This window comes from Lutra lutra, chromosome 6 (genome assembly GCF_902655055.1).
Source record: "Lutra lutra chromosome 6, mLutLut1.2, whole genome shotgun sequence".
Taxonomy (NCBI): Eukaryota; Metazoa; Chordata; class Mammalia; order Carnivora; family Mustelidae; genus Lutra; species Lutra lutra.
Genome location: NC_062283.1, coordinates 76851063 through 76868278, shown reverse-complemented (window position 1 = coordinate 76868278; position 17216 = coordinate 76851063). Strand labels below are relative to the sequence as shown.

The 17216-nt window shown below is 36.9% G+C and overlaps 1 protein-coding gene and 1 long non-coding RNA gene across 6 annotated transcripts in view; one reads left to right on the top strand and one right to left on the bottom strand.

The window, feature by feature from the left end:
* Positions 1-17216, bottom strand: part of NKAIN2 (sodium/potassium transporting ATPase interacting 2) — a 1050746-nt gene that overhangs the window by 111628 nt on the left and 921902 nt on the right. The gene's annotated exons all lie outside the window — the stretch shown is intronic.
* Positions 1529-7695, top strand: LOC125102994 (uncharacterized). Of its 3 annotated transcripts, none has more exons than XR_007128253.1 (4): positions 1529-1800; positions 2768-2936; positions 4351-4460; positions 7257-7695. It is a non-coding gene; the product is annotated as an uncharacterized LOC125102994 (long non-coding RNA). The 3 variants fall into 3 exon arrangements; XR_007128251.1 differs by having other exon boundaries at positions 4335-4460; XR_007128252.1 differs by having other exon boundaries at positions 2711-2936; positions 4335-4460.

Below are 17216 nucleotides of genomic sequence, written 5' to 3'. Positions count from 1 at the left end.
CATTTGTCAAAAGTGATGTGTTAAATTGATTTTTTACTTTATTAACAAATTATGGATTTTATTTTATTGTTTATTAACAAGTTATGGATTACAGTTTATTAATTCTTATTCCTCAGATTTTTACCTGGAAAGTTTAGATCATTTAAATTGACTCAGAAAGAGTACATTTGCCAACCAGCCATCTTGTAAAATAGCTGTGAAGACAGACATAAGATACAATGTTTGAAAGTTTTTTGAGTTTCCTGCATAAGCATCACTTTTGAACATTTACATTCTGCCAAGACAGCTTGCAGAGGAAACAGAAGTTAAGAGAAGCTAAAATATATGCACAAAACCACACAGTTTAAGTGCTCAACTGTGTAGTTGCAAAGTTTGTGATCCTCTCACAGTACTTACAAGACAGTGAATAAAGAGTTGTTGCACAAATGTTCATAGCTGCATCACTCATTGCAGCCAAAAAGTGAGAACATCCAAATGTCCATCAACTGGTGAATGGGTAAACAAAATGTGGCATATTCATGCAATGGAAAATATCTGGCAGAAAAAAAAATGAGTGATGCATGCTACAACATGCTAAGTGAAAGGATTCAGTCTCAAAAGATCACATATTACATGATTGTACTTATATGAGATGTCTAGAATAGGCAAATCTATAGAAAGTGGATTTATGGTTTCCAGGACCTGGGGGAGACAGAGACCAGGAGTGACTGCTAGTGGGCACAGGGCTTCCTTTTAAAGTGAAATATTTTAAGCGAAGATTGTGGTGATGGCTGTTCAACTGTGATTATACTCAAAATCACTGATTTGTACCCTTTAAATGGATGAATTTTATGGTATGTAAATTATATCTTAATAAGATGTTAAAAAGGATAATTCAGTTATTACATGTCACAATGATCCCAGGCTCCCTGAGGATTATTTCTAAATCTGCCTAGAGAGTGATAGGTAGGTAAGGGGGGTGTGTGGCAGGGGTAAGGCTCATGGTAACAGAAGGTGATCAGAGCTCAAGACGAACCTCTGACTCCGGCATCATGGGGAAGGGAAAGGAGGAGGCGTGAAGAATGCAGGGCAGAGTGACGGTGGGCGACGAGATGATGGAGCAGCCCTCTCCCCTTTCATTTCCCATCCTACCTCCTTCCTCCCAGAGGTGGGCGAACATCCACGTTTGCCCCCTCCCCCAAACCTTACTGTGCCTTATTCTGGGTATGGAGGGAGACTACAGAGCTGATTCTCATTTTTAGCAGCTACACATTGAGGAAAGTAGCAAATGTGATCTGGATAGAAGAGAAAACAGAAAATGTCCTCTAGAGGGCCCTGGGATTGGAGACACAAAGTGTAATGGAATGAAATCCACTTTTTCACAGCACTTGCAGGAAGTGGATGGCATTAATAGGGTTAAATTGCCTAATGAATTCTGTAGCCTGGGTGCTCAGCGTTCTGAATCATTCTGTCTTCTCAGGGTTCCTGCAATGGCTGGCAATGCTCCCCTGACATGAATAAATGCTCCCTGCCTCCACTGGGCTCTGGCTCTCCCAGTTTAAATGAGGAGCCTCCCATTACTCAGTCAGGCATACCTGCTTCCTGCTTCGAAGCCTCCGTTTCTTGGAAATAGCCTGTCAGGTCCCATCTGCTTCATGAAGCTGCTAGTCCCCTGAGAGTAGGACCTCCACTCTGATCTCCTGTCAGATGCTAGAAACTCAGAAGGGAATAATCCTTCCAATCTGCCAGAAATTGCTTTTGTGATATCAAGGCCTGCCTCAGGGAACCACAATATACTACACTCAGATGAAAATTAGATTTGTAAGTACACCACTTCTCTGGGCGGCTTGCAAAAACTTCTCACTTTCGTTTGTAGGGAGGGCTCTAAGGGCTTTAAATTTATATCCATTAATAAGCAGAATTTTGCCTAACACAAATATTGTTTTCCTATATCAGGCAGGTGTAGAGAAAGACCAAGAATAGACAAAAGGCTTTTCACCAGTGAAAAATGAAAGTTAAACTTCCACGTCAGCTACAAGCAGGAAGTGGATTGTAGCAGGTGTAATTAATTGCCATTACATTTATTGGAACCTTGAAAACAATTAGCAAGTGTCCTAGTTGATATGACAGATTCATTAATCATTTAATATATTCCTGCAAATTGATTTATCAATCAAAGAGCTACCTCTGGTTGAGTAACTCCCAACTGTGCTTATGGCTCTATTCAGAACTATGGTCTGTTTTTTAAAGGGAAACCAAGAGGTTTTAGCTTAATTTAGAGCTCTCAGTTTCAGTAGTTATATAGATTACATCTCAATCTCTCGAAGTTAGAATCATTATAGTAATAAAAGGGGTTCACAAAGCAGACATTTAAAAGAGCTGGAAACAACGTGTCAGGGTCAGGTATACACTCTCCTAGGAACAAAATTACATTGACAGAAAGGACATATTCAGGAGAATGTCTTGAGGACAGTGCATTTGGGCCTCAGGAACAGCTGGACTTTGTCCAAGCCAATTTTAAAGTTGCTAGATGTGCAAATGGTGAGGTTTCTCAGAGATATGTACTACTCAAGGCCACTTACCCATCCTCCTTATGACCTCCCTGACAAGTGACCAGACAGCCTCTTGAATCATTACATTAATGGAACGCTCACTTCCTTTATATTTTAGAATGGTTTTGATTATCAGAATTATTTCTTATTCAGAGTAAAATTTTGCCTCCTACCTCTAGAACTACACAGAGTAAACCTTATACCTCTCCTATGTGAACGTCTTTCTGATTTTTAAGAATAACCATCCCAATATCCTGAGTCAACTCAGCTCAAGGATATGATTCTTCATGCATAATGGCTCTAAAGTCTCTTCAGCATCACCATTTTTAGATGCATTTCCATTTCCTAAAGTTTCACCTGACACATGATGTCCAGAAGTGACCATGATACTTCAAATGTGGAGAGGTGAGCTGTAACCACCACCATTGTTCAAAATTCCAAGATCTTTTAATTCAGCTCCAGCCTATTTTGTCTTTATTTGAAATCTTAAGCACATTGTTGACTCATATTGGGCTGGCTGTCAAGTAAAAGTGTCTGAGGCTTTTCCTTGTGATCTCTGTTAAACCAGACACTCTGTACTCCATATTTTATATTGAGGCTATTCTTACAGACTTTCTTAGGAAATACCAAACTTAATGTCAGTTTATTATCATGAGTAAGGGAAAGAATTTTCTGAATTTGAAAGTTTGCTCCTGTACTTAATAGCTATGATCAGATACAAGGAATTTAATATACCTGAGCCCCAGTGTCCTTATCTGTGTAATAGGGATCACAGTATCATAGGATTGATATGAGTAATAAATATGCTTCATAAAGTGTTTATTTCAACAGGAAGCACTCCATAATGTACACTATTGTTGTTATTTTATATGTTCACTGTGTCATGCATCACAGTTTTTTTCCTCCTTCCATTTCTTTATATAAAGCAGAGATAAATATGTTGAATATAACTAGATGAAAACAAAACCAATTCTCCCCCCAAACAAACCCAAACACCACAATTTAAGACCTAAGCCTTTTTTTTTCACTGCCTACCATGAAACCTGATTTCTCTTCCTATAGAGTTAGATGCAATGCTATTCTCTTGGAGAAGCAGAGTTTCTTAAAATAAAACCAGGTATATATTTAAAAAAAGAAAAATCCCTTTAATAAGGTCAGTCATTTTATTAATTTAGTTGGACTTAATTTAATTTTTTCAGCTGGAGATGCATTATGCCCCAAATAAAGTTCTGGGGTCAAATGAAGATCTGGTACTACATTGTTGTCATAGTGACACCGAGTGCCTTGATAGTCTGTGACTATTTATTTATATTGACATTTTTCTACCTGCTTCCCCTAGCCCTTATTCTGCATCCAGCTCCTTGATTCTGAATTCCTTTGAACTTGTCAGTTTATTCATTTTGTTCCTTAGAATTTTCAGCTTTTCTGATACTTCTGCTTGGACTTCCTGCCATTCACTCTTTTTTCTTAGAACTTCCATGGAACAAAGAAAACTGTCTCAGCTGCCACAGAATCAGGTTTCAGTCAGGATGGAAAGTTGCTCATTGTCACATAAGAAATATAACAACAGTCGTTAAGTGCTTAAGGCTTTGAATCAGAGAGCCTTGGATTTGAATTAGAACTTCCCCACTTATTAGGGTGACCTTGGCTAAGGACCTTCCTAGGCCTTATTTGTTCATCTATAATATAAGGAGTAATAATATTATCTGGATCTTGTAAGCTTGTTGTGATGAAGAAGTGAAATAAAGCATTGTAAACTGTTTAGAGAATTGTATGCAGAATTTTTGTTATTATTCAGTTCAGTTCAAACATATAGAAGTCCCACTAGGTCCTGGGTACTGGACCACACCAATGCACAAAACAAAACTAGTTCCTGCCCTCAGGAGTCTATGGATCATTGACCCTATCATCATGATCATTATTGTTGTGGTAAGTATTGCCTTGTGGGGTTGTCATTGTCATCACTCTCTCTAAAGACTCAACGGCCATCAACAGTATATGTAGGGAAATCTGTGGGTCTCTTAATTTAGTGAGTCTATATTCTCTCCAAGTTTTCCTCTCCTGCTTCTGTTATTAAGGGTATTTCTTTGACTTATTTCTATTTTTTAAAAATACATAATATGTACTTAATTATTTCCACGGACTCTTTTCTAGCCCTATTTCGAGTCTTAGTAATCACCATCTTCATTAGGTGTTAAAAATGCTGGGCTTAATAGTACTTGTTATGTTTTTACTCCTACTCTAAAGAGCTTTGTCTTTTTTCCCTTCAGAAATCTTTTTATAGCTTTTGAAAATCAGTACATAATTTGCCTGTTTCTAGTCTTCCAATGCCTATATTTTTATATTCCACAAATATGACTGATAACATCTCAGCAATCTTATTTACAAACTTTCATTACTCTGGGATGCAATTTTTATTAAGCAAGACATTTAAATCCATGTAGAGTTGCTAGGTACTCATTTTTTTTTCCACTCAAGGTTCAATTCTCTCTTACCAATGTTCTCTCTCCTCACACCAGTCCATGACAAAGAAAAGAATAAGAAAGCATCTGGGAATTTCTCTATTTTTCATGTCATCTGACAGCATTTTGTCAACTATATTAATAGCAGATTCTGTCTTATTTGTATTTTGTTTTGAATATAATAAAAATAATTTTTATTATTCTACTTACTTTTCAAATGCCTCAGCTTGCTCTACTTAATAATAATTGAAGGACTTCCCATCTTTTCTATGCATTCCTTTTCAGTGAGAGCTCTTAGAGATCTTTCTCCATCCAGATTCATTTAACCACTTAGTTAACTCTCCCTAGTATTATTTATCAAGCTTATCTTTGTATGATCAGTATTTTGTTCTGGGGAGCATTTAGTTTCTTTCTAAGCAATATTTTTTATGAGAGTTTTGGCTGTTGGCTTATATTTATCTTTTAGCAGAAACTTTTTAAAGAGCAGAGGATACATTTGTGACTAAATCAAGTGTTTTTTCCATGACTTCTATAAACATTAAGATAATAATATCACATCCACAGAGAATTTTCTTGCTTCCATTTTACTGTTAATTGATTCTTCTTGGGTGGTCAGAATTGAGTGCAGATAATTCCCTACTGCCTTTTCTTCCCTTCCTCCTTTTCATCAGGAAGGTAAGTAGAGAATTTACTAGGTTCTGTCAGGATATAAATCAGAGTAGCTGTCCAGGTAATGAAAGTCTGTTGGAGTGAAGATATTTGGTCTCATAACTGGTTTTAGGAGACCCTAATCATCTAACCAGAAGGTTTCTGAATACTTCCATCATTGGGTCATTACTCTCTTTCCCTCTCTCTTTCCCTCTCTCTCCCTCTTTCCCTCCCTGTTGAGGGAGTGCAACAAATTGCACTTGCCATTTGTTCCCAATAAAATGCTGTCCATTATTCTCTCACAGTAGGATTATTGTTTCCCTTATACTCATATATTTGTGACATATACTCTAACTTTTCTCTATTAAGGTTTTTTGGGGGATAAGCCTTCCATTGTCATTCAATAACCATAACCCATTCTGGTCAGTCTTGGATATTTGTTTTGGATCATATTTGTAGCCCTGTATTTGAATTTCAGTTTACATTGTTTATTTAATTTCTGTGAATTAGAGTATACATATTGTAGTCAGAACATTTGTGACCAATATGCTTTATTTCTTCTTTCTATAGTCTTCTCTGATTTTTTTTAAAAGACATTTTTCTAATAAGTTCCTAACTGCAGGGCCTTCCATATAGAGCTCTTTCAATACACATTTGAATAAATATATTAATTTTTATGCTCAACCTCGGACATATTTCTCATTGTTTTTTTCTCTCAAATTGTCTTTGATGTTTAAGTGAGCCTCTTTTCATGATATTCCTTTTGTTGTTATGAATGCCCTGTGGGCCATTGTTATGATCTATATCAGTATTTTCCAGAAACTCCCATTTTATTATATATAACTCTGGCTCAGAAAAACACTGCTCTCTAGCACCATATACATAATTAATTCTTTATTTCTCCCTTTTTATTTAGTTTTGTGGTGGTGGTGGTGGTTTTGTAGATAGATACTACTTTCAAATGGTAGAGATAAAAATTGTTCATTTGTGCTCCAAAGTCTATTTCCTATATGATATTAAATTTACTAAGCACACATACTAATCTAGCATATTCCAGATTTACCAACAAACTAGCATAAGCAAACATTTGTTAGTGAATTTTATATTTCTTGGCAGGTTCTCAATTATGTTTCACATTTATATTCTGGCAAAATAGCTTATCTCCTACCAGACATGTCAGAGCTAATACAGGGTCACTTCTTTACTCCTCACCTAAAGGTACTAAGCCTCATGACCAGAAGTGTGCTCCTGGAGCTAATAGCTATTTTCTAAAATACTTGTCAGAGCTGCCAGTTTTTAGGTTGTATAATTTTCTAGTTTTTATTTCCCCCTCTTGTTTATAGTACCACAGATCAAGATACAGCTGAATGCATGAATTAATGTAGTTATTAAAGCACAAGAAAATTAAAGAAATGTGTGAGTTGAATAAGGCACCAAAATAACAGAATTTTCTGCTCTGTGAAGTCATCAGAGGCAAACAAATTACAAAGTTGCCCAATTAAGAAGAGGGCAGTAAGGAGTAATCAGTGTTCATAGTTCAAGGATTATACTGATTTTTTTAAGGTCTGGAAGAAATTTTCCCACACAGTAATTTTTTTTCTTCTTTCTTTTTCAGTCATCCTTACTTTGGAGAGTATGCTATATCTACCTTTAAAGATTCCCACAGTAAACCTGTCAGAGCCAGTCTTGAAGGATCATTGGTTTGTTCCAGATCATAGTTTTTGTCTTTTGGTGACAATACATTTGTGAAAGGTTTATGACTTTCTTGACAGACACAGTACTGGCTGGATTCAATTTTAAATACACCCAGTAGAATGATGGAAACAAGTAGTAATGCCCTTTTCCTCCATGCAACATTTACTCTATTCGGCATATGAGCTCAAGATGACTGCTAAGCCCACAGAATTTATTTTTAATTCATTTTTAAATAAAAATGTTATCATATGAGTAAAGCAGTGAGCCATATTTAATTTATGGAACCATACATTTAAGGAATATATTCGATTTGGAAAATTACGCACATAGCATTGAAATAATCTCAATACCATGTTTGCACTTTTAATGACTTAAGAGACTCTGACTGTTTTGGGGGCACAGAGATATAATGACCAATGTGAAGGCATTTGTGCTGTCATTTTAGCTTTGGAAATTTTACATTCTGCTGCTTCCAGAAAGCTAATAAGCATTGCCTATTTAATAAGAAAAGGACAGTACTAACATCAGTGCAAGCAGACCAGGAGTGTGATGAATACAGAAATTGGGGAGAAGCATCATAAACCTATTTCTTTCTCCCCCTCTTCCACATTGTTTTGGCTACAGATTGCCTTTTCCTGACACTTTCCTTAAACCCTGCAATGTATCTAAAGAAGCCCTATTGTGAAAGAAAATGAAAATAATGTTGGCAAGAATTTGCTGGCTGTTTATGTTAGCCAGATATGAAATTCATGAAGACAATTCACAAAACTTACTAATCATTCAAATAAACATGAATGGTCTTTTGTTGTTTGTCCTTGTATGTTTAAGTGAGAATATGTCATACTCCAGAAAGATGAACTCTTAGATTGATGACTTATAAGGTGGAGATTTTCATGAAATTCAAAATCTGATATATTTATCCATACAGAAAATAAATATTCAATATTCAGAAAGGATTCTTAAGTAGTTCAGAATGCTTTATGCAACTGATTTTGATATTTTATGCCATTTTCACCACATATATTTGGTATATAGGCAAATATATATGTTTAGCAGTACATGTATTTATTTATATCTATCAGTTAAATGTAACCCAATTTTAAATTATTCTTTAAGCAGGAATATTCTGAACATATAAATGGTTCAAACTGTAGCTATGTCCAAGATCTCTGAATCTCTGTAAGTGTTCTGTGTGGGCTCACTCTAGTTCCAGAGGTCAGCACAAATCCCTAGCCCAATCTGAGATAAAAGAACAGAGCTAATCCCATTCTCAAACATCCTAAAACTTGCAATGTCTTTATTAAGATATATTCTGTTGGGCCAGGGGTGCCTAGGTGGCTCAGTCGTTAAGCTTCTGCCTTCTGCTCAGGTCAGAATCCCAGGTATAGCCCCACATGGGGCTCACTGCTTGGAGGGAAGCCTGTTTCTCCCTCTCCCACTCCCTCTGCTTGTGTTCCCTCTCTTGCTGTGTCTCTCTCTGCTAAATAAGTGAATAAAATCTTAAAAAAAAAACAACAGATATATTCTATTGGGCTATTCAATAATCCTTATAAATATAAAAACCAAATGATTGGTTCCCATAGCAGAACGATGATGGTCAAAATCAATTTCAAACGTTTCTAGATTCTGGTTTTTTAATGTGAAAAATTCAAAAATTTAAACTTTGGTAATGACAAAAAGAAGAGCAACATAGATAAATGTATGTTATCTATGATTAGATACATAAAATTTTAGAAAATTAATTAGATTTTCTAATCAGAAAAATAAAATTTTTCTGATTAGAAAAATAAAATTTTATTTACATTTATTATCCTGTTTCTTTTTCCCCTGAAAGACTATTATGTTATAGGTAATAAATCCCAGTTCACCTATTACATCTACTTATTTCTGTTCTTTCTTTAGTTAGTTGTTTTTCAGTTTATTTTTTATTATACTATGTCACATTGTTTAATTTTTATAAAGCTATCTTTGTAAAAAAGATTTTATTTATTTCTTTGAGAGAGAGAGAAAACACAGCTGGGGGAGGGGCAGGAAGAGAGGGAGAAGCAGACTCCCCACTGAGTAGGGAGCCCAACACAGCTGGGTCCCAGGACCCCGGGATCATGACCTGAGTCAAAGGCCGATGCTTAACCAAATGAGCCACTCAGGCATCCCTATAAAGCTACCTTATATCTTTAGTAGCCAAGAACAAATCATAAATAAATATATACATAACTATTCTCTGGGTATTTTTCAACAATATGTATAAAGCTCACATGGACAGATGTTTGAGGTGAGAGGTTCAATGAAAGTCATGGTCAATGAATTGTCCTTAAGGAAGACTGCATAAGATCACACAGTTTAATGTCTTTTCTTATAGTTTTAATATTACAAAAGAACTCATTGGACAATGGGGAAAAAAACCCATAAAACATTAAAGAAAAGAAATAAAACTCCAAACTTGTGGCCCAGTTTTTCATACATATGCAGCCCAGTTTGTGGATTTCTGTATCTTTAGTTTTGTCAATCATGGTTTTCTTTCCTATGCTAAAAATTCTAGATGAAAGTACTCTGTGAGTAAATAAAATAATTTACAATAAGCTTAGATTTGAAGGTTCTATAGGACTTTGTCTCCACAGGTTCAAAATTCTAAAGCATTATTTTAAAATGTTCTCATTTCATATTTATATCTAAGGAAAGAGATGATTTCTACAGGAAAACTTGATCTACCATATTCCTTTTTCTTGGAATCCAAGGAAATCACCCTAATATTCTGTTGTCCAAGGCTGGAAAGTGAGCTTCCTTGTTAAGACACCCAGTTATTTTAAGGTGCATTTTCCTGTCTTAGTTTAGTTTCTGTCAGATGTTTTATGTTTCGCTTGTTCTACATGCCTGTGAGCCAACCTCTAGGTATGTCACTGAGCTGACTTGTAATTGTTTTGTGGGGCACATTTCCACATCTTTGGCCATTAGTGGGTTCTGTCATTTACTTTAATTATTAGTTCATCTTTGAAGAAGTCTGGTAAAAATAAAATTATGCTATCCATCTGCAAACTGAGGCCCATGTCAATTATCCAACATTCACAAGGGGCTGAAAGGTGTTTGGGACAATGTCCTCCACCTTGTGACTATACTTTAATTTCTCAGTTGTGATGAACTTCTTGCTTTTGGCAGAGAGTTACTGATATAACTCAACACCTTGAGTTTTTATTAATGAGATTCCAAGTGAACAAAAGTAATACTAATCAGTTCAGAGGGAAACATATTTTTAAATGTTCTTTCCCACATCTTGGTGAGATCCTATTAAAGTATTTAATGCATGGGTTATTTTCCCTTGTGACTTCCATGATTTTGCCTGATTCTTCATCTAATTCCAGTAATGTTCATCTGTAGAACAATGATTAGAGTCACTCACTTAAAGAGTGAAAATAAGTTATTCTGAATATTAGTAATGAGGTGTGTTGGAAGTCATCAAAATGTGAAATTAAAAATATATCAATGAATCATCTTTATAAACACATGTTTCTTTTAGTATTTGCTATGAGCAAAGAATTCTGCTAGCTTCTAAATCTTACTTAACCAGCACAGTGCAAGAAAAAGAAAACTTAATTTCCCTCTCTATATAATACCAATAAAACTGTACTTCAATGACATTGTTTATCTTTATATTATTTTACAGCACTTTTGCTTCTAAGAATAAGATTTTGCATATTAAGTTGAGTCCATTTTCCAGCACTGTGAAGTTCAAGATAAAAATACTGTGCTTTGGTTTGAGAGCTGTCTTAATTTTTTAAAATATCATCATCTTTTCATCACTTATGTAAATTTTTTTTTAAAGATTTTATTTATTTATTTGACAGACAGAGATCACAAGTAGGCAGGGAAGCAGGCAGAGAGAGAGGAGGAAGCAGGCTCCCCACCGAGCAGACAGCCTGATGCGGGGCTCGATCCCAGGACCCTGGGATCATGACCTGAGCTGAAAGCAGAGGCTTTAACCCACTGAGCCACCCAGGCGCCCCACTTATGTAAAATTTTATACACCACTGGAATTGACCCATTATTGACTAGAGATTCCACACGCCATAAGCAGTCCTCACAGGGAGAGGTGATGGAATACTGGTGAAAGGGCACAGAAGAAGTGTACTGGGATTCAGCATGTGGAAAGCTGCTGCTTAAAAGAAAGAAATTCCACAACTGTAAATTATTAAAAAAATCAACAAAGTGAATACTTACATACCTACTCAAGCCTGAGAAATCAGTAAATGTTTCTTTCCACCTATCTGCAAGAGTAAGTAGAGGTTGAAAATATGGTAATTTTGAAATATTGGAAAAAAATTCACAATCATAAATAACTGAGAGGATAAAGAGATCAGGACACAAAGCAGCCTACTCCAGGTTCTGGAGGACAATATTAATATCCAATACTTATTGAGGGCTCAAGATATGCCAGGTGCTGTTCTAAATATTTGCCTAGGGTGACTAACTCATATCATCCTCCTCCAAACCTTAGAGAAGATACTATATAATGGTAAGTCTATAGCAGATATTATTTTACAAATATGATTGCAATGACCTTCCTCATCCCACAGTGCTCTTCTACAATAAGATCTTGCCACTCCCTCCAGCATGATGTGGAATCTTAATTCTTCAGCCCTTGAACCTGGGTCATAAAAGGTCATAAAAGCCTTGGAGCTTCTTCTTGGGTCGTTAGGAAGGCACTCTCCCAGGATCCTTACCCTCTCCCAACTAAGCTACCATGCTATGAGAAACCCAAGGCATCCTGAGAGGCTATTAGTAGGCATTCTGATTTGTCTCCCATGGGAGCCTCCAGTGGCCCTTAGCATCAACCGTTCCCTGTGCAGAAGAGCCATCTTGGATGCCCAGTCCAGAGACAACAGCCTCCAGCCCAGCCAACACCTGGCTGAGCTCTGCAAGTCAGAACCACCTCCCTGAGCGCAGGCAACCCACAGCACCTTGAGAGATAGTCAATAAAGTGCTGCTTTAAGCTACCAAGGTTAGTAATAGATCTGCAGCTCTAACTATATTGCATTCCCATTTTAGGGATAGAGATACTGAAGAACCAAAAGGTTAAAAAATTTGCCCGAGGTCATACAGTGAATAAGTAGAGTTATTGGGGCTGCAATATAGGTAAGTTAACTCTTAGCCTTTATCCTTCTGGAAAGCATTCTGTGTTGTTACTGGTGATGATAGAACTGCGGCCTGCATGGATGACTTCGATGACCTTCTGTGGTAATTCTCCTGTTTCTAAATAACTTCCCTTCTTTTTTCCTATCAACATTTTTTTTTTCTGCTGCTGCTGAAACATTGGAGTTGGACAAGGAAATTAAAATGGCAAATCTGATACAGCTTGGAAAAATACAGTACATAAATTATGGTCACATTAAGATGATTATAGCATAGGAATGACAGTCAAAAGTAATGAGAAAAGGACCTCTTTTCTAGAGAGCAAAGCAATTATCCTGCATGATTGTGAGTTGGCTGTAAATTCAAAATACACTGCCTGCCCACTTCTTACGCAGATCTGGTGTTGCTGTGTCATTGTTATGTTACTTAATGATAGCAATTACATAAAAATTAAGCACAGGTGACATGGTATTTATTATATCCAAGTAGAGATGATTTCAACTTTCCTTCAGGGCAGCACAACCTTTCCTGACTCCTTCCCATGCCTTTCATATTTTCCTTGGAGCTGTACTTTTTTCACGCTAGCACTTTGAGTAGAAATTTCCAACATAAAAAATTAAAAAGGTCAATTTTATGATGAAGTACAGTAGCTTAGTTATTCTAAATGGCACCCTAGACTCAAGAAGCTAATTGCTTTTTCATAGCACAATTCTCTGAAGTACCCACTGGGCAAACTGGCCTAGACAAAAAGCAAGACGCATCTCTCTCTTCTGGTTCAAGGTCCTCTGGGACCCACTGAGACGAGTGAAGCCATAAAGAAATAGAAATCACCTGAAGCCTGTGAAAATGATAATCAAGTAAAACTACAATTATGACCGTCTTAATCCAGCTGTCTCTGTGTATTTGCTCTACGTTTCATCACTGACTTGGTCACAGGTGTACTCTTAATCAATTCAGAAGTGACACAACCCCACCAAACTCAGGCTGGTGAGTGTAGGACACACACATAATTTCTAGCTCATTTACATAGACCAGCTGCAGAGATGGATTACAAGTCTGTGCACTGCCAAATGTGGGCAATATAGGAATTTTAAGGGCAGGAGGACTAAACGAAGGCCTAGGAAGTGTTTTGGTGAAATAATCTTTTACTGGATTTTTGTTAGTATGTAATAGCAGTAGAACTATCTGTATGCTTTATAGGAACAATAATATTTAGCAATTTGGGTTAGAAAAATTACAGGTAGGAAAAGTTAGCTTAAGTGCTATAAATAACAAGTACCTGTTAACCTACATTCATTGTGCAGGCTTGAAATCCTGCATTAGGTTTTGCTGGAGTTCATAAGAGCATTGCTTATGCAGAGTAAGTATTAAAGTGTCATAGGGTTTCTCATTTAGGAGAGCTCTAGTGTAACAAAGACACATAAGTGTACTTATAGCTTCATAAAAAATAAATATTTCATATGATGGAATAACCAATGAGCTAAAAAACTCATGATCTATGTTAGGTATTATATGGTTCATGAGCCACTGTGTTAAAACTCTATTGAGCAACTCAAGGATTGAGTCAGAAACACTATCACCTAATTGATTTAATTGTATTTCTCAAAATGAAGCATATTTTCCTTATTCTTATTCTGATTCCCACACCTCATTCTGCCACTATTTTTGTCATATTTATTGCGTTTGACCAGTTATCTTTGCATTCTGAACATTTAGTTGATTTGCTTTGGCCGCTTGAAGGCATAGGGTTTCTGTAGAAGTTCAGGTTATGTGTTCTGCTAGACTTTTAGTGATTATTATGTACTTTAATTTTAAAAGTTTTTCAAGACTTAAGAAAACCCTGGGAGAAAATCAATTACTGTTATGATTTTTCATTTAAAATGGAGGAGACAGAGGCAATGGGAAAACAACTCTCTGAGGTCGTGCAGTAAGTCAACAGGAAAGATACCATTTTTTTTCCCCCGCCTTCTTTGCTTACTGAAGCAGTTACTTACTAAGTCCCGAGTGAGCTTGTTCAGAATCCACATTCATAAAAGTGGCAAACAGATAACAATGGCCTAAATAAGTCCTCATTCTGTCAGTTGTTGAACAAATTCCCTAAATTGTTTTATTTCAATCTTCTTGACTGCTAGTTATTCTGCTGCGTTCTTTTAGTTTTTTGTACATACATATACAGTCAAGTCCATGAGACAATGCCAGTTGCTTTGATTCTCAACAAAAGACCTAAAGTGATTGGGTTGCAGCAGTTTAAGTTGTTGGGGTGACAGAAAGAGACAGTGTTTGTTTCTGTTACTGGGGGGATTTATGTGGCTCCCAATGACGGTGATACAAGAACTCCCTTTGTAGATATCTCCCATTATCTACTCCAAGATACAGCAAATCTGGGGCATGTTTTCAATCCCATAGGCCTCAGGTCACTAGAGGAAACTCATGGCCAGGACACAGGGCAGGAAGAAAACTCTGAAGTGAAGTTAGTTTGAATTATCCTCCATTCCTATACCAACATATGCGTTCTTGGAACCCTCCCGCTTTAGCAGAATTTGCCTTCCATTTTCTTTTTCTTTTAATTTGATTTTTAAAATACAGTGTTTTTAATGCATTACAGTCTTCTGGAAATAAAAGTCCTCTAAAGGCATAAAGCAGGTTGCCCAGAATCCTCCAGGACTCTTGCTGGAGGATCGACATAGTTTAGGATTTGGTTATTCAGTCCACTGTTACCAGATGGGACTAATGTACTTGGTGAAGGCACAGAACAATATATATATATTCTTAAAGATTTTATTTATTTATTTATTTGACAGAGAGAGATCACAAGCAGGCAGAGAGGCAGGCAGAGAGAGAGGGGGAAGCAGGCCCCCTGCCGAGCAGAAAGCCCGATGCGGGACTCGATCCCAGGACCCCTGAGATCATGACCTGAGCTGAAGGCAGCGGCTTAACCCACTGAGCCACCCAGGCGCCTGGCACAGAACAATATTTAACCTTCTGAAACTTCCCAAGTATCAAATCAATGAGTGGGATTGCATGGCAAATATTTTCAAGAAAGTGATGGAATGTTTACATTTATCTGAGATTCATTCTACTGTCCAGGTAAGACTTGATTTGCCTGGGAAACCTCTCAGTGGGCTTAGGAGGCTGGGATCCTGGCTGGCCCACTTCCCCGATATATATGTATGCATCTGCATCTTCTGCAGAATAAATTATTTTCAGAATCAGGGGCAGAGAGGACAGTTTATTAATTCCTAATGGACCACAAGGTATTTTCTTTATTGACAATCTGTTTTTTCCTGGGAAGGTTACAGCAGCAGTAAATCCTATTAACTGAGTCAAAGTCAAATGAAGACCTTAAGAGAAACAGAGAACAGTCCTTCTAGGCTCCACTAAAGAAAGACTGCACCAAAAAAGAGGGAGGTAGAGGAGGTCGAAAGGTATATATTGCATAGGACAGAAACAGAGAACGGTCCTTCTAAGAACCACTGGGAGGTAGAGGAGGTTGAAAAAGAGGGAGGTAGAGGAGGTTGAAAGGTATATATTGCATAGGACAAAAGTGCTGCTGGAATCAAAACAAACAAACAAAACACCCAACACTACCAAAAAAAAGAAAGAAAGAAAGAAAACAAAACTTCTCTTCACCTATTCCTATTCACCTATTCCTACCTTTCAGGTAAAATAAAGTTCGAATATTTTTATGAAATTTACCAGCACACTTAGCTGACTGTGCAAATCTAGTCTTCACTTCTGTCAATAAATATTCATGTTAATTTTCTGGATAAAAAATCAATTTCATGCTAGGAGGGATACTGTGGAAAGTGGCTAGATTAAACTATGGCTCCCTGCTACACGTTTCCGGCACCAAAAATAACCATATGGTATTGAATGTGTGCAGGTCACCCTGGAGATTTACTGTAATCATGTCATGATGTGCTTATTGTTATGGATTCAGCAGCCTTTTTTGCCTCTCTACCTGCTTTGTTCAAGAGCAGCTGCTGACTTCAAGCTGTTGTCTGTCTGCAGCACAGAGGCTGAATGAAGAAATGCTTTCTAAGGAAGTCATGTTCCAAAGTAGGGGCAGCAACAATAAACGGATTCAATGGGGGATAAAGTTCACTGGGCAAGTCTAGTAATCAGCCTGTGCTAACTTAATGCTGCCAGTTCCAATTGGTAAATAACACTGCCTTTGCAATATATGCAGGGTTGAAAGGGATGGGGGATGCATTTAGTGGACAGAGGAATAGAGTACTACTTTGCAGAGTGCCTGATGGTGATAGTTTCATTAAAACGATTGCATGAGTGAGCCTCAACTACGATTCCTACTCACCATATGTGCCAGGACAGCAGATTTCTGGATGTGAGCGTGCAGAGCACTCCATTATTTTTTGCTAAAGATGATGCTTAGTAAAAAAAATATATATATATACACATGTACTTGTTTAACTACATGCCATATATTAAGTGTTCATATATGCAAACAGTGCTTTTAAGCAAATGCCTACAACACTTGATGGAATGGTGTTTATGAGATGCACATTTATGGTAATTGGCTCGGGTTACTGATTTTATGGCAATGGTGTCTGTTTTTCCCTTTGTAAAAGGTTTTTAAATTGTTTTTAAAGTGTACTTTTATTTTTGTTAGTTTGCAAGCAAGTAGATTGGACTAGAACAGATACAACTTGCTTGACTTGAGTTTTCACACCAGGTCTCCTTGGATTCTTCCGTTGTGTGTCCTTTGGCAGGAAGTGTATAATAAACAAAATAAATA